The 27,671-nt window shown below is 50.2% G+C and overlaps 1 long non-coding RNA gene across 1 annotated transcript; it reads left to right on the plus strand.

Moving 5' to 3' along the window:
* The first annotated feature begins 1,942 nt into the window (after positions 1-1,942).
* On the plus strand, positions 1,943-26,229 carry LOC116275686. The gene is made up of 2 exons (XR_004184778.1): positions 1,943-3,862; positions 23,896-26,229. It is a non-coding gene; the product is annotated as an uncharacterized LOC116275686 (long non-coding RNA).
* The last annotated feature ends 1,442 nt before the right edge of the window (positions 26,230-27,671 follow it).

The following is a 27,671-nucleotide window of genomic DNA, read 5'->3' on the forward strand; positions in this document are numbered from 1 at the left end:
ACACCCAGCTTCAGCCCTTGAGAAGCTCAGGTGAGAACAATCCCTACCTCCAGGTGGCCATCCTAGCCAGGCAGCCTCACGGAACCTCTCCCCTACCTTAGGAGGTGACCCCCAAGTGCATTCCACTCTCTGAGGACCACACAGGGAAACCCACACCACAGCCCAGCCCTGGACCCCAGCCCAGTCTGACAGCCCACAGTCCTCCCCACAAGGCTTATCTCCTGCAGCCATGGAGCAGAGAGGTGGGGCCTGGGTAGGACCCCAAGTCCCTGGGTGGGAAATTATGCCATTTTCTGCCTGCCTAATCAAAAGCAAAACTCTGAAGGGAGGAGAATGCAATTCTGTGATTGGTTTCAATTAAAGATTTGCTACTATTTGATTAAGATGTATTATTGATTTGGGATTGTTCCAAGCAAAAGCCCAAGCTCGCTTCCTGGTGGGATGGGATTGGGAATTGATGGGCACCAGGCAGGCTGGGATCTCTGAGGGCCAGCTGCACCCCAACTTCTTTGTCTTCTTTTTACAAACTTGACTGTGACCATGTTGCTGCTCTAGTCAAAGCTCATCGCTGGGGAATGCAAGCCCTTCCTGATCCGGGGCTGAGGGCGCCTCCATTGTCCCTGGACCCAGCCTCCGCCTGGTGCCCCGGCCTGGCTCTTTGCACCCTCACCGTGCCCGCGTCCTGCCCTTGGCTGCATTCTGTTCATTTGGATCCTTCCGTCTGAAACACCTTTCCTGTCTATCTCTATGCAGTTCATTCCACTTACCTTTCAAGCTCTCAGGTAATGTTCATATCCTGTACCCCCAGGCCTTCAGGGTGCTCCCCAGGCCACCTGCATGTGGTGTCTTCACTCCGCAGCCCAGGATGCAACTCACATCTATGGAGGTCGTGGGGAGACACAGCTCCAGGGCGAGGATGGGCCTGCACCAGCCGGAGGCCCTGTTGGGAAGTGTGGAAGGGCTGGCGTGGGTGAGGGGCCTGAGATCCCGGCCATGCTGATCCCTGTGGTCATGACTCAGGGCAGAGGCTGCCTGTCCCAGGTCCTCGTGTGCCCTCTGCCCAGCACATTAGGGCTGCACAGGGTTTGTGGGACTGGACTGATTCCGCTGTCCCCCTGTGCTTGTGCTTTCTCACCTGCAGTGGGGAGGTGGTGAGGGTCCCCTCCTCCAGGCTTTTGGGCAGAGTCCAGTGAAGCAAGGCATGAAAATGTCCAGTCCACAGCCCAGCCATGACAGGAGTACCACAAAGTGCCATGCCCTGGACACCAGCCTCCTCCAGGTCTAAGATGTGCTCGGAGGGGCCGTGTGTGCTGTCTGAAGGTTCCTTGGTGCACTCGTCACTGTCAGTTAACACTTCCATCCAGGCCCCACGCAGCCAGTATTTGGGCGAGGACATTCTCACCCTTGTGTGGTTTCCCTGGTGCATTTCACATCCAGTCCGACCCTTCGAACAGCTTAGCAGGGACCATTGGTGCCTCCCCAGCCCTAGTCACCCACAGCCCCGTCCCCTGATCATGGACCCTCTCTTCTCTTTTGGGCCAGTATTATTTTGTATAAGCTTTGGGCTGTTTCATCATCTGTCTCCTCAACCAAAGCTTGTTCCTTCTGGGCGTCTTCATGTTCCCTGCAGGGGCTCCCTGAGGCTCTGTCCATCCTAAGCCTCTCATTCAGCACTTGAGGCCTTAGGCGCCTCACTCCAAACTCAACTGGCTCCCCGACTGAATCTGTGTTTAGCCCCTGCTGTCCCAGAAGCTCTCAGTCTTGGGGAGCTGGATGCTTGCAGATGAATGGGAGGGGTAGAGTAGCAGGCTGTGGAAGCTCTTGGCTGTCTGGGTGAGAGGGAGGTCGGGAAAAGGTTCCTGGAAGAAGGCACTGCCCTGAGCCTTGAAGGACCACAAAGAGTCTGTCAGGTGAATAAGGGAGCATGGTTATAGCTCAGAGGGAGTGGCTGGTGCAAAGGTGGGGGAGGGCCCAGTGCATGAGACCTTCAAGGTGTTCAGCCTGTGAGAGCACAGAACCAACGTGTTGGCAGGGCTGAGGCCAGGAGGTGACCACACCTGCTCAGAGAGCACCTTATGCATGCTCCAAGGGTGCTGGACTAACCTCATTATGCACAAGAGGCTCCTCCTCCCTCTGTGCGTGTATGGGGCTCAAATGAGGCTATTCATGGAAGAACTACATTTCCCAGAACTCTCTGCATTCAGTGTAGCCACATGATCAGCTCTCACCAATGGGATGTTAAGGAGAAAGCAGGGACTCTTAAGGACCAAATCTTCATTACTCCTTTCTCTTCCACTATCTGTAAGCAGAGAAGTCTGAGGTCCCAGGGACTGGCAGAGCCACAGGATGAAAGGGACTTGAGGCTCTCCTTCACTACCAGGAGGAAAAGCACCTGCTGCAACCAGGAGTCCTTGCATTGAATGATTGCATAAGTGAGAAATGAAGTTCTATTGTGTTAAACCTCTGAAACTGTGGTTTTTATTTGTAACAGTAGCTGGCATTGCCCTGGGGTGGCAGCAGGGCAGGGAGAAGTGGGTAAATTAGGGGCAGGAAAATCATTTGAGAAGTTGTTGGGTGGGAGAAGCGAGAGAGCCCAAAGAGATAGGTATGATGCAGGAGGTGCTCAGAAAGGGGGGCCCCGATGACCCACGCAGAGATGGCTCCTGGCTTGCTGGAAGGTGGCGCAATTTCCTGAGCCAGCAGAAGGGGGCAGTTTGGGATGGGTGGGGCTGAGGTGACAAGTTTGGTCCCGGCCATGATGAGTTGGAGCATCTCTGGACCACCTAGCGGAGAAGCCAGAGAAGCAGTAGATTGTCTGAAGCTCCAACGAGAGGCAGCAAGAACTGCGGCTGGAACCACAGATTTAAGAGCTGGTGGGTGGCTGCTGAAGTAGCAAGTTCAGCCTTGGGCAAAATGCCTTGGACTTGATCTTGAAGGCGTTAAGGAGGCATTGGTGGGTTTTGAGCCAGGAGTGGAGCGACTGGATTTGCATTTGGGGAATTTCATTCTGGTAGCCAGGAGGAGGAGGCTGTAGTAGACGGGGTGAGCATAGAGGCAGGGAGGCCTGAGGACCCTGCTGCTGCTGCCCTGGGCTGGGAAGAAGGGGCAGAGGTAGAGAGGTGAAGGAGGGGAAATTCACTCCTGAGATCTGGCTTCACTGTCTAGGGGAGGGCTGGAAAGGGCGGGAAGGAGTCAGGATAGAGAGGGGCTTTGCTGCACACAGACCGCTGGGTTTAGTCCCTGGGAGAAGGCCTTTCTGCACAGAGCCCATTCTAATACCCTATAGGTGTTTATTGAAAATGCATTCTTAAGGGCACTCTGGCAGAGCACAGCTGTTAGTACATGTCATACTTAAAGCAATTTATTCCTCCCTCCAAATCATAAAAGTTTGCTCGTTTCACGTGGGGAGAGCAGCACATTGGCATTTTGTTGCTCTAATGGGTAATTACTCTCCAGCGACTGATGGGGGCTATATTTTCTGAACGAAAAAAATGGTGCTTCCAGGCTCTGTCCATTGGAAACAGCAACACGAGTTCAGCTACAGTTTTTAACTCTCCACCCATTGACTATTAATTTTTCTGACTCCGTATTGATTTTCTGTGCTGTGGTTGGGGTCTGGGTTTGGTGTGGGATACAGAACCTGTTTCCTGGGCGATTCGGTCACCCTTCAGCCCCTAAGTGAGGAGGGGTCCTGCCATGTCATTGATGGGGCCACAGCCACCTCCCCACCTTCCAACAGTGGATTTCTTCATCCAGGTAACTACCCACCTTCTATTGCATGCCTGGCACGCTGCTAAGCACGCGTCACCTCTGAGGAGCTCACAGACCAACATTCTTCTGGAGGAGGGAGCAGGTTTTGAGGGTAGGTGATGAGTTTCTTTTATTCAATGCCTGGGGTTTCCCGCTGGCCCCCACTATGTTGCCTGGAAGATGGGAGCTCTTGTGAAGCAAGAGCAGGGTCCTACTGGACCTTCTCCAGCTGCCTAACCCCTTCGTGTCTCAGTGTTCTCCTCTGTCAAATGGAGTCGCTCATCCTGCTCAACCCTCCCCCACAGGGGTTACTTGCATGGCCTTCCAGCTGGCCTCCTGCCCACTCTTTCCTGACCCCAAACACTGCAGGCCGGGCTCCCAGCTGGCCACACCAGAGTTGGATTTGGCTGCAGCCTGTCACTTCTCCATCTTCAGGACTCCAGTCCCCTACCTGCACCACAGGGGGCTGCTAGCCACCTCCTGGGCCCGTCCAGGGACCACTCCCCATCAGAGCTGCCATGTACATTGCCTGTATTTGTGTGCCTGAGACTCATACTTCCCCCTTCCCAAGAGACTGCAAGCACCACGAGGACATCTTTATTTGTTTGTTTGTTTTGTTTTGTTTTGAGACGGAGTTTTGCTCTGTTGCCCCGGCCGGAGTGCAGTGGCGTGATCTTGGCTCACGGCAAACTCCGACTCCTGGATTCAATTGATTCTCCTGCTTCTGACTCCTGAGTAGCTGGGATTGCAGGCACCCGCCACCACGCCTGGCTAATTTTTGTATTTTTAGTAGAGACTGGGTTTCACCATGTTGACCAGGTTGGTCTCAAACTCTGACCTCCTGATCCGCCCACCTCAGCCTCCCAAAGTGCTGGGATCACAGGCGTGAGCCACTGTGCCTGGCTGAAGACAGTCTTTAATCACCATGGTCTGTGCAGCGCCCGGCACAGTCCCTGGCCCACAGCGGGTCCTCCGTAAAGAATGTGAGATGTGGATCACACACCTCCAACGTTCTCCTGGTATTGCTTAGGTTTGGAGCTTTTTCTGGGTCACAGAACACTTTAAGAAATTGACTAAAGCCACTCCAGGAAAGTGGGTATGGGCACAATCTCACACAGAGACACTAGTTTCTTCTGAGGCTGCCTGCAGCCCTGATCTGAGAGCTCCAGGCTGCACTCGGCCCCGCTGACATTCTCTCCAACCTTTAAGGCCCAGCTCATGTCCAAGTGGGAGGGAGCGCTGCCTTGGCCCTGCAGAATGATGCTGTTGGAGGAAAGGAGGCAGAGCAGAATGAGGGGCAGGCAGGGAGGAAAGAGAAGATCACAAGAGAGCACAGAAGTGGGGCCATTCCAGTACGGCGGTGAAAGTGACAGAGAGGCTTTGCGGGAGGTCGGGGCCGTGCCTTTGCTTGATGATAAAGGACTGAACCCATGCTGACCTGAACTTGCTTAATTCCTAGGCTATGCTCTGAGCCCAGGTTTTAAACATGACCCTTCTGAGAACAAAATTCAGAGGGCAGAATCTTGCATTTTTAACTTCAGATTCAAAGGAACCACTTCAGGAGGAAACAGGCAGAAAAGAGCCTCAGACATCATTCGGCCAAGCTGCTCTTGATCAGCTGGAGACAGTGTGACCCCAGAATGGGAAGGGGACCGCCAAGGTCAGATGGTGAGGCAGAGAAAAGATGGGGCCCATATTCCCCACTCCAGGCGCAGTGGGAGGACGTTGTGCCAGCCGCCGCGTCCAAGGAGAATGGCAGAGGCTGAGGTAGGCCGTGGAGGCTGCTCAGCTGGAACCCTCTAAAGGGGCCTGCCCCTCAACTTTGCCCAGTGTGCTGTGCGGCATGCCCGGAGTCTGGTGGGATCCGCTGGGGCCGGATATCTGTGGATAGTAATATTATCCTGGGGACCAGCTCTCAACCCGGGGATTTAGCAACCATGGTCTATGGATGGGTGGAACATGATGGAACCCCCACCCTTGAACAACAATGCCTTGCAGGTATGACAGGCTCAAAAGGGAGTTGAGGGGGCTCGAACAAGGGTACTTGTCGGTCCCACTGAGGAGCCCGTGAGGCCTGCAAAAACCGCTCTGGGTCCATGCTCATCAGCTGCTGTGGCTTTGGCCTTGATCTACCCCAGGTCCCCAGCCTTGCAACCCCCGGCCCTCCATACAGAGTCTTCTCTGCTTCTGCCTTTGCGTACAGCAGTATTTCAGAACCCAGGAGGCAGGGCCTGAACTCTGCTGCAGCTCCCTGCCTCTTGGCTCTTTTTGCCGTGCTCACGGCCATGGCGTCTGTGTCGTCCCTTTGACTACAAGAGACATTTATTTGATTTCCGGTGCCAGCTGTACTGTGCGCCGTAACCTGCACCCATGCGTGAGTGGTGTGAGCAGTGATGCCTGGCCTTGGACAGCCTGAGGGCTGGGGCGTGTTTCAGGTGTGCCCTCCTACCCCAGGGCAAGGGAAGACTAGCGGAGGGAGGCGGCATGGCACCTGTGGGAGACAGGATGTTCTGCAGACATCTGGATGCATCTGGCTGGGAGGCGGAGTGGCTGACAGCCGGTGGCCTTTCCTGATTGAAATCATGCACAGTCTTGTGGGGCTCCTGGGAAATGCCGTCCTATCTGACTGTGGGTCTCCCTCCCCAACCCCACCGGCTTCCTTCCAAGAAGCCTGTTTTGTAACAGTTGGCCCTGGCTCTCCCGTTCTCGCCTAGAGAGGAGACTGTCATCCTTGAAATGGGGCCTTATAAACCTGTAGCTGAGACAGGACATGTTTCTCACTGGAGCACTGAGCGCAGAGGGTGGGCGGGGAGGCCTCACTGGTGACAGGGAGATCCACTTTCCCTAGAGAGAAGTCACTTTGTAGAGAGATGGGGGAGAACGTGCCTCGAGGAGGAAATTCTTCAACTCAGCTGCCACTTCTGGTGACGGCAAAGGCCACTGCTGGCATCTCCCTTGTTCTTGGTGTGAACATACTCTTGTGGGAGAAATGTGACAAGTTCTTTTTCCCTCCCAAGACTTCTCGTGCAAACGGAGCCGTGATCATAGTCAGATGCTCCCCAAATAAGGAACCGCTTTGGGAGGAAACAGAGGGAGAAAGCAAAATACAGAAGGGGTTTCACAGCACTCGCAACTCTGCTGCCCTGCCCCCAAGAAACAGGCCTCGTTCCACCCCCTGCCCCCACCCAACTGTGACTCCCTGCCTTGGCTCTTCCTTACAAACATGAGCAAGGACTTTTACTTCTGACTGCAGGCAGGGGAGAGAAGACTCAGACGTTGTGGGAACTGTCTGCCTCCGTCTCTCTCAGAAACACCCAGAGTGGAGCGAGAGCTGTGACCAGGAGGCTCCTGTGACGGGGTTCAAGAGCTCACACATCTGAGAGGTGCTGGGAGCGTGCTCTGTGGTTGGAAAAGAGGGGAACCTGAGCCATGGCCTTATGATGATGCTTTGATTTTATTTTTCTGGGGGAAAGAAAAAGTGGGTGGGAGCAGAGCACAGCAGATTCCCTACCGCCCGGAGTGACACAGCTCCCTGGACCTCCGTTTCCCCGTCTTTAATGGGAACAACCCCAGAGCCCCTTTGCCTCTTAGGATGGCCATCAGGATAGAAACAGATCATGACATGACGCGGCGTCTTGCGTCATGCTTTTCAAATACTGATCTGCGTCTGAGTGGCCCGTGCAGCTTGGAAGATACGGATCCCAAGCCCAGAGGTTTTGCTTTTACCTAGGCTCATTCCGATGCCCCTGGTCTGTGACAAATTTGGAGGGCTAAGGCCTTCATTCCTCGAACAGAAAACAAGGTCCAGAGAGGGAATGGGACTTGACTGAAGGGACCCCATATGGCAGAGGTGGGCCTAGGATTTGAACCTTTTTATTCTTCTCTGTTTTTAGGGCCCCAAGTTTTCACATATTTCACACACCCTCATGGGCTTGCTCAGGAAAAGGGGAAGGAATTCATATCTGCTGCGCACTTGCAGGGCGTTAGGTCTGAGCTGGCACAACCCTGGAAGACAGGGCCTAGGATTATCCCGTTTGATAAAGAGAAGTAAGGTTCAAACAGAACAACTGACTTAGGCCCATAAGTATAGGGCTGGGATTCAGAGCTGGGTCTTCCTGACTCCAGCTCCCCGGGGGTCAGACTGTAGAGCATGAGGAACCAGCAGTTCTTAGCATCTTTCCCCATATACCCTGGTACCAAGCAGAGCGGCCGTATGCTGGTGCCAGTTTCATTTCTGGAGGACCCAATCCCTCCCCTAGCCTGCCGATTCCTTGGAACGAACTCACTCCCTGCTGTTGGCCCTGTTGAGGAGTTTGGTGTGCGGATGCCAGTGGTGGTGAGAGAGGGGGACAGTCACAGGCTCCCATCTGAAGCCTTGCTGTCAGCTGTTTCCTCCCCCGCAGTGTGGAGGCTGCAGCAGCGCTGAGCATCCCTGCATGGCCAAGCGTTCCCAGGCCTCCTGAAACTTCAGGCTCAGAACGAGAAGGCAAGGCTGGCTGCTCCTGAAGCTTCCTCTGGTCCTCTCTCTCCTCCCTGGGCTCAGACCCCCAAACTTGCAAGGGGACAATGCTCCCTCCCCAGCCCATTCCTGCTAAGCAGCCGTCAAGACTGAGAACCAAGGGCCATGAAGTGCCCATTTCTCCGCACCTCCTCTCCTGGACACGGCTCCTCTCCTGGACGTGGCTCCCCTTCTCAGCAGCTCCCATGGGCAGCCCTCCAGCCTCTGCCTGCACACTTCCCATGATGGGGAACTCACTACTTCCTGAGGTAGTCAGTGACATTTCTAGGCACTTTAGATTGTTATAATGTTCTCATTTGCATTTTTTTTTTTTTTTTTTTTTTGAGATGGAATCTGTCTGTTGCCCAGGCTGGAGTGTGGTGGCATGATCTCATCTCACTGCAACCTCCATCTCCTGGGCTCAAGCAATTCTCCTGCCTCAGCCTCCCAAGTAGCTGGGACTATAGGTGCATGCCACCATGCCCAGCTAATTTTGGTATTTTTGGTAGAGACAGGATTTCACCATGTTGGCCAGGCTGGTCTCAAACTCCTGTCCTCCAGTGATCTGCCTGCCTCAGCCTCTCAAAGTGCTGGGATTACAGGCGTGAGCCACCATGCTTGGCCACAATTTTTTATATACCTTAAGTATTGTATACATAAATATATACAAGTTACATGTTACACATATAAAAATCATATATCTAAATGTATATGTGCATCATATATAAATTATATAGTACATTATATAAAATATTATTAGTCATTTGTTGTCAATATCCCACTCATGTATTCAAATGTGCCTGCAGGAGGCTGGGCGTGGTGACTCACACCTGTAATCCCAGCACTTTGGGAGGCTGAGGTGGGTGGATCACCTGAGGTCAGGAGTTCGAGACCAGCCTGGCCAACATGGTGAAATCCCATCTCTACTAAAAATACAGAAATTAGCCAGACATCATGGCAGGTGCCTGTAATCCCAGCTACTCAGGAGGCTGAGGCAGGAGAATTGCTTGAACCCAGGAGATGGAGGTTGTAGTGAGCCGAGATTAAGCCACTGCACTCTAACCTGAGAACAGAGTGAGACTCCATCCAAAAAAAAAAAAAAGTGCCTGCAGGAGGCCCACAGAGATGTATACAAACATGATCTCTGCTCCTTCATCCCAGCATCACAAGCCAAGCCCAGGGGTACCTTCACATCCCCTGCTCTCTTTCCCTCTTTCATTTTACCATTCCACCATTTTATCCTTCATACTTCCATTTCTCCTTATTTATATGGGGCTAGGCATTTTCTCTCTCTTTCTCTCTCTTTCTCTCTCTCTCTCTTTCCTCTCCTTCCTTCCTTCCTTCCTTCCTTCCCTTCCTTCCTTCCCCTTCCTTCCTTCCTTCCTTCCTTCCTTCCCTTCCTTCCTTTCCCTTCCTTCCTTCCTTCCTCCCCTCCCTCCCTCCCTCCCTCCCTCCCTCCCTCCCTCCCTCCCGAGGATGGAGTCCTCCTCGAGATGGAGTCTCCCTCTGTCGCCAGGCTGGAGTGCGGTGGCGGATCTCAGCTCACTTTGCAAAACTCCGCCTCCAGGGAACTTTAAGCCCTTCTCACCTGCCTCAGCCTCCCAAGTAGCTGGGACTACAGAGCATCCATGCATCTGTGACTAGTTTTTGTATTTTTAGTAGAGGGCGGGGTTTCACCCGTGTTAGCCAGGATAGTCTTGATGCTCCTGACCTCGTGATCCGCCCGTCTCGGCCTCAAAGTGCTGGGATTACGGGCTTGAGGCCACAGCAGCCTCTTTCTTTTCTTTCTTTTTCTTACGTTTACCAGGCACCTGCCACCTTTCGGCTACTTTTTTTTGTGTGTGTTTTTTAGGTAAGAGAGGCCGAGGTTTCACTTTCATGTTGGCCAGGCTGGTCTCGAACTCCTGACCTCGTGATCCACCCTTCTTGGCCTCCCAAAGTACTGGGATTACAGGCATGAGCCACCGTGCCCGGCTGGGCACTGCTGTTTCTTGGGGAGAGGGACAACAGGCACAGGAGCAAGGGGGTGACAGCTGAGCATCCACTGAGCGCCCGTTATAAGGAACAGAGAGACGGCGAGAGGAGGAAGGGGAGAGCGGAGGAGGATCTGGGGCAGGAGAGGGCATGGGGAGAAGGCCCCGTCTTTCCCCTCCAGTTCCCAGGCCCACGCCTCTGGCACGGTTGTCTCATCCTCTCAACCACCACTGTGTCCTGCTTCTTTACTATTTTCCTGCTGTTCCCTCATTGAGCCTTTCTAAGATTCCTGTGAGATTTTATTCTAGATTTTATTCTCTCCATTTTACAGATTAGGAGACTGAGGCTCTGAGAGGTAAAAGGACGCATCAAGTAGCTAGCAAGAGGTTGAGCCTGGATTTGAACCTGAGGCTGTTAGACTCTCGTCCTATCATGGTAGAGACAAAGAAAGGAGTGGATGGGAGAGATCCTGACAGGAAAGAGAGACCTGGAGAAATAAAGACAAAGTCAATGGAGAAAAGCCAGCGAGAAGCAGAGAGATGCCAGCAAGAGGAGAGAGGAAAGATGGAGCAGGAAGAATAGACTCTTTCCAAGAGATGGAGGGAGAGTGACACAGAGAGAAAGACGTGCAAGTCAGCGGAAAAGCAGGGATGAAGTCAAGAGAGGCAAGAGAGCATGGAGGCTAGACTAGAGGCAGGGCCAGGAAGGGAGGCGTCAAGCAGGGGCCGTCCCAGGGCAGGCCCTATGTTTTTCGCCCCAGCTCTGGCTGGCTCCTCTGCAGCCGTCTCTGATCTCTGTGTAGCACCCTGAGCTCTGTGCCTGACGGCCTCCTGGAGAGGATGCTGCCTGGAATAGGTGCTGCAGGAGCAGGGAAGGAGGCTGGATGGAGCTCCAGGGAGCCAGGTCCAGTGCTGCACAAGCGGACCCGCCTCCCTGGACAGGTCTCATGGTCTCAGGAGGCCTCAGAGGAGGTCTCACAGGCAGGAAAGCAAGGCCCGGAGATGGGAGGGGCTTGACTGAAGGAACAGGACACTGGGAAGGAAGAGACAATGACTGCATCTCTTGGGCAGGCTTTGGTGTCTGAGTTGAATACGAACAGCCGGTCAACAGCAAAAGCCACGAACTCCAATACATCCCCTCTTCTCCCTGCCCGCTGAAGCTCCAAATTTGAACACCCTACTGTGCCGCAAATAGTCGGTAAAGCCAAACCCGAGTGAGTGAATAGGAGCTGAGATCGAAGAGCACTAGGCGAGGAGTCAGCAGCCTGGATCCCTGGCTCTCCTTCACCCACCTGAGCCTCCAGGGCAAGCAGGAACTGTGGACACTTGTCTTAAAGGCTGGCACAGGGCTCAGGAGGACAGATGTAAAGGCACACGGCTGTAGGTCCCCAGCCTGTGCTGGATTTGTCTTTTCCTCTTCCCCCAGATGTCCTCATCTGTGAAATGGGTTGGTTTGACTGCATGGGTTTTTCAGCTGCTGCTAGCTCTGACATCTGGTGATTTGATTGACACTAGTGGCTTTGCTAGACCAACTTGGCCAGTGGACCCAGGGCACTGTCTTCATTGGCAGGCAGAGAACTTAATCTCTGATATTTCTCCTCGTTAAATTCAGCTTCATTCAGCACAAAACAGCTTGGAGGGGCTTGGGACTTTCCGCCCAAGGAGTTTGGGAATGGATGGAAAGGAGCGAGAGGAGGAGAGGGGGACTCTTCTCCAGGGTTCACTGTTGGGGGAGTCTCGGTTTAGGCCTGCTGTCTTGATTCGTAGTAATGATGTTCCTGGTGGCGCCTCCTGGCACAACACACCCTCCCTCTCCAATCACACACTCGCACACACTGATGTACCACACACCAGACACACTTGCACACACTGATGTACACCAAACACATACTTTCACAGATATATTCTTATGTTCGTGCACCCACGCACACATACACCAGACACACTTGCACTCACTGATGTGCACTTAAATATGCACTCTCACAAATGTATTCATACATGTGTGCACATGCACACATACACGCTGTGTGGAAGAGAAAGCGTGTCTGGTTTCACAGGCTATCAGAGACAAACTTTCTGTTTATCTTGGAACTGGCTCCAATGAGCAAATTCTCTCCCCCTTGGAGCAGCCCTGGCATTCCTATCTTGCTTACTGGGAAGAAGGGAGCGAAGGATGAATTTCTTATCCTGTAATGGGGGTGAGGGGGGACTGGAAGGCAAGTTACAACAGCAAGTGTGAGCGCAAGTGTGTGTGTGCGTCCTGCTAGCTGGGTGGCTGGGCTTGGCAGGGACCAGCAGCAGGAGTGATGCATCGCTGGAGGTCTTTGTTGATCCTTTCCACGTTAGGAAACAGTGTTCTTAAGGTTGATTTTGTGAGCTCAGGTTTCTCCTCCTTTCACTTGTTGATTGTACTGCCAAGGCAGTGTGCCAGAGAGAGAATCCCTCATTTACTCAAGGAGAGAGAGCGAGAGCCTGATCTGCTTCCTCAGAAGCAGGCTTAGAATACCAAAGCATGACTGAACAGCAAAGCTGCCTTGTCAGTGAGTACCCAACTTAGGAGCAGTAACGGCACTGGCTATGTGTAGGCTCTCTCTTTCTCTCTGGGCCTGTAGCGCAGATGTCAGGAGCACAGGACTCACCACTAGACAACCTGGGTTAATACCCCTGATCTGTCACTCACCAGGTGCAAAATCCTGGGCAAGGTACTTAGTTCTTTGCGTCTCAGTTTCCTCATCTGCAAAGCAGCAATGGGAGCATTAGAGGCAAACACAGAAGCATTTGCGAGGACTATCCAAATTAATCAACGGATAATACAGAGAGAAGTGTCCAGCCTGTGATGAACCCTAGTAAGTGTTGGCTATTATTATTCCCCTACACCTGGTTTTATGCTAAACCATTTCCAGACATTCTCCCTGTAGGATGCTTTGAAGGGCACTCTGCAGTTATTCCCATGACGATCGTGTGGGTTGAATGACTTGCTCAAGGCCATTCAATTGGTTGGTGGCAGAGCAGGGACTGGAACTCACTGAAGTCAGTGAGCTCTCCTGTGGGGTGGGAGTGGTCTCCCCTTTCCTGCCGTGTCTTACCTGGGGATGCTTACTACCTTTACATTGTGGGCCAGAGGGAGGACAGTGGTCAGCGGCCTTTGAAACTCACTCAGCTCCACATAAGTGGGAGGTGAGACCTGGGAAGCATTCTTCCAGGTGGTGGTAGGGAGTTCCTTGTGGTGGGAGGTAATCAACAAATAGATTCACACTCATTTGAAATGGATGATCTTTCAGTGCTATTCATGCCACGCAGCACAGCAGTATGTGCTGAAGATGCAGGGGTGAGGGCCTGCTAACTGAATTTGTCGAGTGGTGTGAGGGTAATGAGCTTATGTAAAACCAGTGGACCAAAAATACAGACTAAGAAAACCCCAAGGCCGCACGATTAGTAATAGGAAACAAACATGCTATTTTCCCTCATTTTTTTTCTTGATGTTGCCATGAAGGGTTTCCTCTCATTCATCAGAAATAAAAGCCCTGTGACAGTTGGACGTCCTCAGGGCCTGCACTGGCAGCCACGGAGTGAGCTGGAGGGGAGCTGGGGCCCAGAGACTCCTAAGTTCTAGGACTGCCTCTGCCTCTGCCTTGCTGGATTTGAACCCAGCTCGTCTGGCTGAATTCATAGCCTGTGCGCTTAACTCCACAGCACTCTGCACTTCCAGCTATGACGCAGAGGCTTCTGGGGGGAGTCAGAGCTATTCAAGAATGGTGGGTGGGTATGGGGCTCTGGAGGTGGGCTGGGCTTCTGTGTGAGAGGCCATAGACAGACCTGCTTTTCTCTTCTGTTTTTGTCGCAGCCCACCCTCTGCTCTGGCCTGTCAAGGCCACCTGTGTGACTCTTTGGCAGGCTCTGTGGGTAGTGTGGACAGTGCCGTCATCCTGTTTGGCTGCAGGCTTGGCCATCCTCCATGGATTTTCCATGGCCCATTTGCTTTTCTTTTGCTTTAGGGGGGCTGATGGTTTGCACACCTGCCAGGCAGTTCTCCCCAAGGGGTCTTGGAGAGCCTGGCCTACAGAACATGAGTGCCATAGCTCTGAAGGCAGCCCAGCCTACTTGAACCTTGGATCCTGGGATCCAGAGCCATTCATGAGCCACGTTGTTTCTGTAGTGAATCTTTACCCACTTCTCGTGAGGACAGCCTATCCAGGCCCTGTGGGACAGCAGGATTTAATGCCCAGAAGTAGAAAGACTAGGCTGGGCATCAGGGGGCCAAGGCTAGGATCTCTGTGCCCCTTCCTGACTGCAGCACTGTGGGCAAGTTGCCATCCCTCTCTGAGTCAGGGTTTTCTCATCTGTAACTTAGAAATGATCATTTCCTTCCCTGCCCGGGGCACCTAGATGTTGTAAGAATCAAATGAGATAACACAGAGGTGAGAGTACTCAGTAGGTATCAATCACAGACCTACTATATACATCGCACCCACTGACCATGTTGCACATGATCACAATTCAAAGAAAACCAACCAATTAACCAACCAATGACCTACCAACTAATCAGCCTACTGACCAACTTACTAACAAACTGACCAACCAACCAACCAACCAACCAATAAACGGAGTTGCCTCCCAACTAACCAAACAGTGGAGCTTAGCATCTTGTTGGGAAGAGACCTACATTGAAAAATCCCACAGAGAAATACCGAGCGCCCTTGCTTGGATGGAGAGGACATGCCACCATGACAGCCTCTGGTGGAGGGGCAGGGGTGGGAGCCGTGGGGCAGGGTCCTGATTCAGGGATTTTTCCGGCACTACCACTCCTCTCTTTCCCCGCTGCTCCCAGCCGCACCCAGGCTCTGGCTCCCGGATGCGTTCCCAGGGCCTCCACCTGGAACCTCGCAACAGTCTCCTCATCGCAGTCTCTCCTTGGGCACACTGTGGCCAAAATGTCTCCTTTCTGAAGAGTGATGTGACAATGTCATTTCTCTGCTTAAAACCCCTTATAGGCTGCTCCTGTGTTAGCCCGGAGAAGCAGACTCTGCCACATTTCCAGAAGCACCCACCTTACTCACTGGGAGGTGATTGAAAACGTTATTTCCATAATAAAACAAGTGCAGGTAGAGAACAGGGGTGGACAAACTTGTGGGGGCGTGGCTACTCTGGGCTGCATGTCCAGACCCTGGGGGCTTGCCTTCCTCTGCCACTGAAGGGACGCTGGTGGGGAGCGTGGGAAGTGCTGTTCCTCCTGCTGGAAGGAAGGTCCTTTCCCACCTTCTGCTGCAGCGGCTCAGGCCATCTCTTTGTTGTGGACACTGCTCTGACAACCTACAGCCTGGCAGTGCCCAGGGCAGCATTGCCCACCTTGCCTGTCAGGGTGGCCTCTCCAGTGCAGCTCCTTAAGGCCGAGACTACAATTTGTCTTCCTCGGCACCTCCAAGGCCTGGCCCAGGGGCTGGCCCAGCGAGGGCCCTGGGAGGGTAGGTCCGTGAAGTGAGAGATGCTCACAGTGGGGTCTGGGGCAGGGAAGAGAACAAAGGCAGCAGCGTGAGGCTCAGTCATGCCCTGCCTGCCCTCTGCTGCTCCTTTTCCTCAGTGGGCAGCTCCCCAGGAGGCGTCCCCCATGGGCCTGGTGGGGGCCTGAATGCATCTACAAGGAAATAGTAGTTTCATTTCAGGGTGCTCTTGGCCTGTTGGCCCTATTCTTAGAGGCAGAAGCAGAGGAGGGGAAGGTGCGTGGGCTCAGGACCCTACAGCTGCAGGTTCAAATCCCAGTTCCTCCACTTAATAGTTGCATGACCTCTGGAAAGCTATTCCTACTGTTTTAGTTTCCTCATGTGTACAATGAGAATAGTTACAGCCTCCCGCCCATAAAGTGACCATGTTCAAGTAAGTCACTGCGGTGCCCAGGCGCGGCCATTGCTTTCCTGGAGGCTCTCCAGTTGAATGGGGGGCGGGGATGGAAGGTGGGCTTCCTTGCAGCTCTGCTCCCTGCTCATTGGAAGATACGGCTCTAAGGTGGGGATTGCAGGGGCTTTTTGGTTGCTCCACATCTCCAAAGGCCATATCTCCGAAGTACCACATTTTATTTAACTTCAGAAAATTTGCAACCATCATCTGTCCCATTGGTGTCATAAGCTTCTCATGTGCTACTTCTCTCTCTCTCTCTCTTTTTCCAAAGAAACACACCCACTAAGAAAAATGCTGTGACAGGTTGTGAGGTTGTACGTTTCAACAGAAACATCAAGGTCTAATAGATCCTGCCCTCTTAAGTGAAGTCCCCGGAACGAGATGCCGATGCAGATTTTCAAGGGAAACAGATCCGGGCTTTCAAAACTCTCTACTCACAATGAAAATATAAAAAGACGGGTCTGAGGGAATAAAGGGAGAGATTTTGCGGGATGATTCTTTGGGAAGAACTGTACCCAGCCCTTTCCCTAGCATGTTGAGGGGGCATGAAGAGATCCCTCCTCCACCTCATCTATGTTGCTGTAAAGACATGATTTCATTCTTTTCTATGGCTGAGTAGTATTCCATGGTATCTGTATACCACATTTTCTTCTTCCACTCATCAGTTGATGGGCACTTAGATTGGTTCCATGTCTTTGCAATTGCCGCCACCTCAAGTTTAGTGGGAGGTGCTTCCTGCCTGTCCCTTTCAGGGTGGACACAGGGGACCTGCTGGCCAGCTCCTGTCTGAGAGGAGTAAAAGTTACCTGACAGCTGAGCTGGCCACATGACGTGGCCTCTACTCGCAGAGGTGTGTGTCCTGTGGACCCTGTGTGAGCTCAGCACAGTGACGGGGCCAGCTCTGCTCCAAGGCTCCCCCGTCCTGCAGATAAGGGGTGGGAATAGGACCTGCCTGGGGGCAGTCGGCTAAGGTCAGGGGAAGAGGGAAGGGGAAGGGAAGGGGAAGCAGACCCCCTGCCCTGGCTGATCTGATCTCAGGGCAAGGAGACCCTGCGTGGGATGGGAAAAGATTTCACTTTAAATCACATTGAAAGTTTTAATGATGACAAGGTATAAGACGCTTTTAGTTGCTGAGGTGACAGTGTGTGGCAGCTTAAGAGCTTAAGGTGATGACAGAGCTTTTTTTTTTTTTTGGTGGAGTCTCGCCCTGTCACCCAGGCTGGAGTACAATGGCGTGGTCTCGGCTCACTCCAAGCTCCGCCTCCCGGGTTCGAGTGATTCTCCTGTCTCAGCCTCCCCAGTAGCTGGGATTACAGGCACCCGCCACCACACTCAGCTAATTTTTTTGTATTTTTAGTAGAGAACGGGTTTCACCGTGTTGGCCAGGCTGGTCCCTGTGCAAGCATGACACACAAATTCGTAAAGCGTTCCATAATTTTTTGGCTGGGCGCGGTGGCTCACGCCTGTAATCCCAACACTTTGGGAGGCCGAGGTGGGTAGAGCACTTGAGGTCAGGAGTTTGATGACAGAACTTTTATTGCCTGAGTGATCTAAAGAGTCCTGAGCCCTTTGGGACTGTGGGAGAGTCCAGGGCAGGGGGAAACTCTTCATGGGCTAAGTTTTAAAGAAACAGTAGGAGACAGAATAGAGCCGCCTCATGGTTGAATTCTGTGAATCCAGCTTGGTAGAGACATCAGCTCACACACGAAACCAGGGAAGGGAAAGAGGCCGATGCCTTAGCCCAGGACAGCTCCCTTCCTTGTTGGAACCTGGTTTTCCCTGACTGTGAGATGAGGCGTGATCCCCCTCACCTAGGCGTCTGCATTATCCCATCTTGGTCCCAGATATCCGCCCCACCCCATTTCCCTTACCTCTTAAGCTCCTAGGGCTTCAAAGACACTTGGGTCACGGCTGGGCGCAGTAGCTCACGCCTGTATTCCCAGCACTTGGGGAGGCCGAGGTGGGTGGAACAGTTGAGGCCTGGGTCCTGAGTGGGTGTGCATGGCAGCGCCCTCCCCGCAACCTGCCCTGGGCAGGGTCTGAGGAAGCAGCGTGCACTCTGATGTCCCCAGTCTCTGGTAGCCTCTATTTTACTCTCAACTTCTCTGAGTTTGAGACCAGCCTGGCCAACATGGCGAAACCCTGTCTCTACTAAAAATACAAAAATTAGCTAGGCATGGTGGTACCCACTTGTAATCCCAGCTACTCAGGAGGCTGAAGCAGGAGAATCACTTGAACCTGGGAGGCGGAGGTTGCAGCGAGCCGAGATTGCACCATTGCACTCCAGCTTGGGTGAGAGAGTGAGACTCTGTCAAAAAAAAAAAAAAAAAAAAGAAGATGAAAGAAAAAAGAAAAGAAACTTAGAAACTTAAGTTACCAAGACCCTGCCCTCACGGAACTAGGACTTTAGTGAAGAGAAAAAGGAACTAGACACAAAAACAAGTGCTGTAGGCTGGCAGGCCCACTGTGGACAAGGTGGAGCTGCTGTCTCGCCCAGGCAGGCAGAGAAAGCTGCCGCGGGGTGACCTGGAGGAAGGGGCTAGGTGAGCCCTGCGGATACCTGCGGGGAGGCCCCAGCAAAGGCTCCGGGCAAAGGCCTGGAGGTGGGTGCACGCTGAGTGTGCTATGAAAGAGCAAGGGCCAGTGAGGGCAGGCTGGGGGGCTGAGAGCAGAAGGCACCAGGGGCCTGGAAGGCACAGGGCCTTGAGGGCGGAGGTAAGGCTGGTTTTGGCTTTGGCGGAGTTGATGGTATGGGTGGTGGGTTCCAGGCACAGGAGAGGGCAGATCTGAGTTTGAGATGAGTGTGTCTCCAGCTGGGTCCTGACTAGGACTGAGCACACAAGGGCTGAACCTCGCAGGGCCCTGGCACATGCCTCTGCCCCGCTGTCTGGGGGAGAGCATCCTGGTCAGGTGCAGGATTTGTTTCAGACCAAGGGACACCTAGGGCAGCAGCTTCACTGAGGACATTAAGACAATGACTGAAACAGCCTCTTTCTTGAGCATTTACTGTGGGACAGGCAGGTGTTACGAGCCCTGTATGACTCATCCTTATGGCAGAGCTGGCAGGTGGGTTCCATTGTGATCCCCATTTTACAGATGGACAAACTGAGGTCTGGAATGGTTTAGTGCCTCACCTGAGGTCCCATGGCCAATAAGAGGTACAGCAGGATTTGAGCCCAAGTGTCTCATGGGAAGACCTGTCCTCCTAACCACTTCTTGCCTGGCTGAATTAACCAAAGGATGGATGTGAACAAGGAGGGGAGGTTTTTTTTTTTTTTTTTTTTTGAGACGGAATTTTGCTCTTGTCGCCCAGACAGGAGTGCAGTGGCGTGATCTCAGCTCCACCACAACCTCTGCCTCCCGGATTCAAGGGATTCTTCTGCCTCAGCCTCCTAAGTAGCTGGGATGACAGGCATGTGCCACTATATTGGCTAATTTTTTGTATTTTTAGTAGAGACGTGGTTTCTCTATGTTGGTCAGGCTGCTCTCGAACTCCCAACCTCAGGTGATCCGCCCGCCTGGGCTTCCCAAAGTGCTGGGATTACAGGCGTGAGCCACCATGCCCAGCCTGAGGTTTGCTTTTTGTCCTTGGAGCCTAGACCCCTCTGGGTAGATGGAGGCTCTCTTCATCTTTGAACCATGAGGCTGGGTGCTGGGCATGGTGGGCACCCAGAATGTATTTGCCAGCTCTCTTGAGGCCGATTGTTACCAAAGCACTTACTGAAGGGACATCTTGTTCATTAAGACTGGCCAGATCCTTTGCCAGGCACTGCTGGTACTTGGGGGTGGGGTGGGAGCATGTTTAAGATTTAATCCGTGTCCTTTAAAGTTTTTGTTTAGCAAGATATTTTTGGTGGGCAAGATATTTGTTCAACGTCTTGATCAAGAAAACATCTTGGATTGAATGTGCATTTTATAATTCGTTGGCATTACTAATCTTAGTAAAAGTTCCCAAAGAGCTTTTTTTTCCTCTTAAAAAAAAAAAAAATTAAAGAAAGAAGGCAGCCCGCAATAGGGCAGAAATGCCAAGAGAACATAATAATAGTAGTAATGTGTGTTCCCTCGCTGCTAATTGCACCAAATTTTACCATGTGCTCCCGAAGCAAAGCCTGCCTGCCGCTCTCCAAACCCAGCTCCTCCTGCAGCCACTTAACAGGGGTGAGATAATCATTCGTTAATGCTGCTGCTTCTGAGGGTGGCTGCCATGGCTGGACCCTGCCTTTCAAGCACCGGGAGGCAGCACCTGGGGCCTCCATTATTTAAGAGCACAGCGTGCCTTCTCACCACCTTTGCCTGGTGCTGGGTGCTGAGGCTGGCCCAGGGCTCTCTCAGGATTGGGTCTCAGAGCCAGACAGGACTTTAAAGAACAGTGGGCATATTTCAGGTAAGGAAACAGAGCCTGAGAAGCAAGAGGGAATAGGGGCTCACTCTATTATTCAGCAGTGGTTTCTTGAGCACCTATTCCATGCCAAGTAGCAGGGGAGGACTTAGGCATGGCTCTGCCCTAATGTTGGGTAGGGGGCAGCCAAGCACCCAGAATACTTGGGCGCAGGTGGACAGGTGCTAGGAGAGTGGGTATGGGGGATGTGTGAGCCCAAAGGTGAGGCCCCATCCTCCCCCTGCTGGCTCTCTGCCACTGTACTCACAAAACCCCAGGCAGTATTTTGATTGCATTTACAATTGGGAAACCGAGGCCCTGTTCTGTCTCACGGTGCTGCCCTGGTGTGGAGGCGGGCCTTATGCTCACTGTATGCCTAAGAAGGCTGGGGCGCCCCACTCCACAGAAGCGCAGCCAATGCCCACCCACTGACACTGGGCCTCTGGACGCTGGAGAGATGGCAGTGAACAAAGCAGATGCGAGCCCTGCCTGCCCAGCACTGGCGTTGGGGTGATGGGAACAGAGACAACAAACAAGCTAGTAAGGAAGACGATTTCAGATGCCATCAGTGCACGCAGAGAAAAACAGCAGGGCCACGTGAAACCGAGTGACCGGACCATGTGTGGAAGAGGCCAGATAGGCCTGGACATGAGCTGTGTGTATCCAAGGGACAGAAAAAAGGCCCAGAGGTCAGCCAGGGTGGATGTGGACTAAACCCTCAGCTTCTGCTTGGGCTCCACCATTGCTTGCTGTGTGACCATGGGCAGATGACTCAGCCTCTCTGTGCTTCTGCTTCCATGTCTATATAATGGAATAGTAATAGGACCTACCACATAAGATTCTTATGCATATTAGAGAAAACTAAAGAAACACACACACACGCGCACGCACGCACGCACGCGCGCGCGAGCTTGATCTGTATCTCTATCTGTATCTATAGCTACCGCGCTTAGCCAAGTGCCTGACGGAGAATGCGCCCTCAGTGTGCACAGCGGGGGACAATCTTTTCCTCTCCCATGGCCTGCGTGCAAATCCCACAATGCGCCAGTCCTTCTTTCCCTCCAGCGACTCTGTGGGACCATTGAGCCTGCTTCACGAAGTGAGGAAGCCACATTTGAATTTGTTAAAACAAAAAACAAAAAACAAAAAACAACAAAAGCCCCAAACCAAACAAACACTGCGCGACACGGGACGCTGTTTCCTTCAGCCGGCGCCTTGCACAATATGGTGCGGTGGGCCGGGAACGCTTGGCCACAGATGGCGCGCTTGGTACCAGCCCTGTTTTCTAAATACCCGACTCCTCAGTGTAAATGATAGCGTCGCACACATGGTGCCGCTTGGCTCCCGGGAGGCTCCGGAGACCACGCTTTTCTTGGCCTGCCGCCCCGGGTCCGGCGTTCTCCCTCCAGATGGCGGGCATCAGAATCTCTCAAGACGCGGGGTGTGGCTGCTGACACTCGGGTTAGAAGCAGGGCCGTCCCTCATCCTCGCGGGGCCAACCCGGACGACTCGTTCTCCCACCTGTGACCTCGGAGGGAATGCAGAATTGAGCAGCTGGTGGGATGGGGAGGGAGCCTCCGATGACATCGCAGTGGGGCTGAGACTTGAACCCAGCTCCTTTGGGGCCATGTTCTTGAATTCTCTCTCTTCTGGGACAAGTGTGCATTTTCAGGAGTCTACTGCTCAGCACCCCTCAAAGGCACAAGGGGACGGGGAGACAGGGACGTTCATCCTACGCGAAAGAAGTCTCTGGTTTTGCGCCATCCTCCAGCAGGCAGCCTGGCAGAGGGGGAGGAAGGCCAACTTGGCATCCATACACCCTGCAGGTTGAATTCTGTCTTCACTCTGTACTAGTGATTTGAGATCACTGAATCCAAAGCCCAGCTTCTTTATCTGTCAGATCAAACTAATGTACAAAGGGCCAGGCTGGTGGCAGGGGTGGGGGCACTCTGTCCCAGGCACAGGCAAGAAGGGGCACACTGTCTGCAGGGAATTGAAAACACTAAAACGGACTCAGACTGAACTGGCTTTTTATGGTCACTATGCACTGGCAGTTGTAAGCATCGTTGGTGATAGAATATTCTTCCCTGAAATATTCTTTTGTTGGTCTAAGTTTGTAAATAATCACTGCATTTTAATAGTGAGTCTAAATATCACCTCCTTCAACTTCACGTTCACATGGTTTGATGACTTTTCCTTCAATATGTATCATATTCTAGATGAAAGTTATGCAGTCAACCCCTAACATGCCCAGACTCAACTACATGGGTTCATTTGGAGAGTAAGTGCCTAATAGCTTGGAACCATTCCCATGTACTTTGGGCACCTGGTGGTACTATATATTTCTGCATTTAAACAGTTAATTTGAAATATAGCTATAACAGCATAGTGATTGATGAAAGACAGAGATGTAGTGACTTGGATTAAATGTGATAGTGCACGGAAGTACTCGTCCAAGGGCAACCCCTGGCACCGGGCTGTTGCTTAGTTAATGTGAGCTGCCTTTAATCTAGAAACACGGGCCCTTCAGTTGTAAAAATGGGCCTAATACCATCTTACGGAGTTGTGGTTCAAAGAGCAGCTCACGTAACTCCATGCAGTGTAGTTCGCTTTTCTGGAAAATGCAGATCAGAATATCTATTCCAGTGAAATCCAATGAGGCCGCCTCCATCAAGTGCCTGGTTGGGCTATCAGACCCTCTTCTCGGAGTCTGATCCAGTTCCACCCCGTATGTAACCCAGGGCTCCATTCCCCATTCTTGCCCTCTCCTTCTGGACCCGAAACTTGGCTTCCTAACATTGGCTGTGCCAGAGGACAAGGAGTCTGCTTCCCCATAGTAAATTGAGGTCATGGCTTGCAAGAAATAAAAACTGATGTTGTTAACATAAGCAAATGGCGCTTTAGTGGAAGGCTATCGTGGGGTGTCTGTGTGTTGGGGAATGGGGGAGCTCCTGAAATGAGGAGGAGCCCTGAGACCAGACTTGAGGGTGGGCAGAAACCAAGAGAACCTAAGAAGAGGAGGACCAGGCAGTAGAAAGTACAGATATAGTCTTGCACATGGAGTGGCCTGGCTGGGAGGTTACCAGCACCACATTTGAGCTGCGGCAGCTGCAGTGAAACCCCTCCTTCTTCGTCACATGTGATAATTCAAGATTCAAAGCCTGAAAGGCAGGCATGGATTGGCTGAGTTTGGGTCATATTGTTCATCCCCTGCTTTACTAGGGAGTGGCGAGACCTAGAATGTGGTCCTCTAGGCTTCAAAGTGGGAAGCTTGTTCTGGAGTCACTATCAGAGACCCCACTCTGAGGCAGAGCTGATTCCCCCAAAGAAACCTGAGATGCGCTCTGGGAGGGGAATGGATGGAAAGTGCACAAAACTCACCCTTAGCTCTTTCTTCTCTCCAGGTCCCTTAGTCCTTCCAAGGGAGGTTCTCACAATACCTGACGGATGTGAAAGACTTGACTTCTAGACCTGTGTCTGAGTTGGGTAATGTTTCTGTCTGAATTACAGAGAGCCTGGAATTTTTTTGCTTGTGGTCTGAGAGCTGGGTGAGGGTGAGGAAAGACAACTTGCCTTGAATAAGCTTCTAGTGCACGCAGAGTTTGTACTGTGCACTTCACATTCATTTATCTCTTTTAAATTATAACCAGAGCCCCTGGACATATATATTATTATTCCTATTTTGCAGGTGGAAAACAGGTTCAGAGGACTCAAGTGAAATTACTAATTGTTTCATTTAGGACTCTTGGATGTAACTATCAGAAATGGGTTCTAGTTAAATTAAGTCAAAGGTTAAAGTGGAAGGAAATGGGTCTGATAGAATTGAAGGGAAGCAAGTGAATCAGATTTGGAAAAGACAGCAACCTGTACTTCCCTTGGGATCCAAGTAGCAAAAACCAATGGTGACTTTTAGGGAAAATTAGTTCCAGGATTTTCCTAAACCTATGCCATTGGGAGAGACAGTGACTTTCCTGGGCATATCACCTGGGCAGTCTCATACACTCCCTACCCTTAGAAGGGTCCTACACTGGGTTTAGTGCTCTGCTGTTGCCATATTGAAATTCTTAATAATTTTGTACAAGGGACCCCGCGTTTTCATTTTGCGCTGGGCCCTGCAAGTTATGTAGCTAGTCTTGCTTTGTTTAGGTGAATGCAAGGCATACTGATTGACAGTCCTATCAAGATTGCATACAATGGTGATGAGGTATTTTCCTAAATCAATACTGGGAATGTTACCACACAAAGTGGGGGTGGGGGCAGGAGGGTGTGGATGCTGGTCAGTCATGCAGACCACAGGTATTCACTACAGTTCACACCTGGTCAGCCCAATATCCCCACACATCTTTTCTCCCATACACACAGTGTTACCTTGCATCATGTCACTTCTACCCAAAGTTCATTGACTGGTAGTCACAGGACTTTGACATGACTGCAAAGGAGGCTGGAAAATGAAGTACTCAGGATGAGGAAATGAGATGGAAGAGCATCTAACCAGTCCCTGCCACAACCAATTTGCCCATAACCATAAGCCACCCCAAATATACTACATGTTGTATATTATACATATTGTGAAATCATTGTCAAGGGATGAGAAAAGATTGACAGTTGAGATCAGGAATGAAGAAAAAAAATAAAATGAGTGCCTTGTATAAACATATGATTGCAAATGCTTTCAAATTAATATTATTGTTGACACAGCTCTTTGCATCTAGGTATAGGTAAAAAATAAATTCAAAATACGTATTGGAATTAAAAACAAAATCAGTAGATGCAGTCAGACACAGCTGAGAAAAGAACAAATGAATTAGAAGACAGAACTGATTAAGACTCTAGTACATAGACTTAGAGATGTAAACTATTATAGGCATGGAAAATATAAAAGAGAACCTAAGAAAATTTGAAGACAGAATGAGGTATGTCAGCATACGACGAATAGGATGGAAAATATGGAATAGATATCAAATATGAAAGAAATAGCAATTATAAGAGAAATGAAGAGACATAAAATAGAGAATGAGAAGCTTCAACATAAATCTAACAGGATGCAAATTATTGAAATAGAAAATATGAAAGAGAATTTAAGAGATATAGAAGAGAGAAAATGAAGTTCAAACATATGTCAAGAAGGAGAGGCCAGAGTAAAAGACAGTGAGCCAGTATTTAAAGAAATAAGAAGCCTGGGCAACATGGTAAAACCTTATGTCTACAAAAAATTTTTTTAAAAATTAGCCGGGCGTGATGGTGTGCACAGTAGTCTCATTACTTGGGAGGCTGAGGGAGGAGGATCACTTAAGTCTGGGATGTGGAGACTGCAGTGAACCATGGTTGGGCCACTGCCCTCCAGCCCTAGCTGATAATTTTTCAGAAGTGCAAAAATACTCATTAAATTTCATGTTTAGGTGTTTTTCAGTGGAAGTGTAGAATATCAAGGATAAAGAGAAAATCCTAAAGGCCAGCCAGTAAGACATAAGTTATCTTCAATAGAACAGTAATCAGATTGTCAGCCAACTTCTCAAGAACACTACCATATGCAAGAAAAAATGATATAGTAGCTTTGAAACTGAGAGAAAATAATTGTGAAATCAAACTATAATTTAAGGGCAAGGATAACATAAGACATTTTTGGATAAAGCAGAATATAGAATAGATACTAAATGTATCATGTGTGAATGCTTCCAAATATAATTATTAAATGAAGAATCTAAGCAAAAAAAAAGAAAAAAAAAAGGAAAAAAAAAGAAATCCGGAGTGGGATGCAATACAAAATAAACAACATTAAAATTTAAGGGTAAACACTAGACTCATAGAATGCATAACATCTGAACCAGTAGTAGAAAATAAAAGACTTGATCAATCCAACAAAGTAAATAAAAGGGGAAAAACCAAAGAGGATAAAAAAAAGTGTGAAGGTAAAAATAAATCCACATACATTACTAACCATAACAAATGCAAGTAGGTTAAACTCACAATTAAAAGACAGGCTTCAGATTACATTAAAAATTTATAAGTATATGATGATTATAATATACACACCTAAAACATTCAGGAGACATTTAAAAATTAAGGCATAGAGAGTAGATATACTAGGCATTTGCTGATCCAAAGGAAGTTAGTGTGATGTTTGTAATAACAGACAAAATAGAATTGAATGTGAATAGCATTAAAAAGTAATATTTAAAGACACCTATTTCATATTGCTAAAAAGAATAATCCAGCAAGATGACATAACAACCATTACTTTGTATGTAACTAACTATACAGCCTCAAAATATAAAGAGCAACAGCTGTCAAAATGACAGGGTGTAATTGATAAAAGTTGTAACAAGATAGGTTCTAATATCCACTTCCCAGGAATGGATTGATCAGACAAACAAATAATAAGTAAGAATATAGAAAAACAAGTGTGACCTGGTAGAAAATAAATACAAACATTCACATCAGAGACCATACATTATTTTCTAACTGGCATTGTTTACAGAAAATAATAGTATCTTGGACCATTAAGGAAGTTATAGCACATTCCAAATAATGGCCAATATACAACCCACATCCTCTGACCAAAGTGAAATAAAATGTTAACGATAAAAAGTTAGTTATTTCCCCTGTATTTGGAAAAATTAAATATAAATCATACTTCTAAATAATCCATGAATTAAAGAGGAAACTCATAGGAGAAAATGATAAAATATGTGGAACTGAATTACAATGAAATCATTACATATAAAAACTTGAGCGATACAAGTAAACTTGTACTTAGAGGAAAATTAATAGTATCATGTGCATTTATTAAGGGACAAAAAAGTCTGAAAATAAATGAGTTAGGTGTACAATTTAAGAAGCTGCAAAAAGAATAAATCACCCCTCCTCCCAATAGTCTTCTGCAAGGAGACTAGAAGTGGAAATAGTAGATATAATTGGATTTATCACCTGATTAAACTCATCTAAACCTTCTGTGTTCTCCACATTGATCAGTTTTGCATTGATGGGGCCTGTAGAATTGAATATGGTTGTGATAAGGATTATCATCTCTGTATCTTTCAAATATTTAGTGATTGCAATTCTCCCACGAATGTGGTATTTATTTTTATCTTTTTATTTGGAAATAAGTTCAAACTTGCAGAGAAGTTGCAAGATAGTATACATAACTACTTCTGAATCATTTGACCGTACACTGGTGACA

This window comes from Papio anubis, chromosome 7, assembly GCF_008728515.1.
Source record: "Papio anubis isolate 15944 chromosome 7, Panubis1.0, whole genome shotgun sequence".
NCBI classification, from domain to species: domain Eukaryota; kingdom Metazoa; phylum Chordata; class Mammalia; order Primates; family Cercopithecidae; genus Papio; species Papio anubis.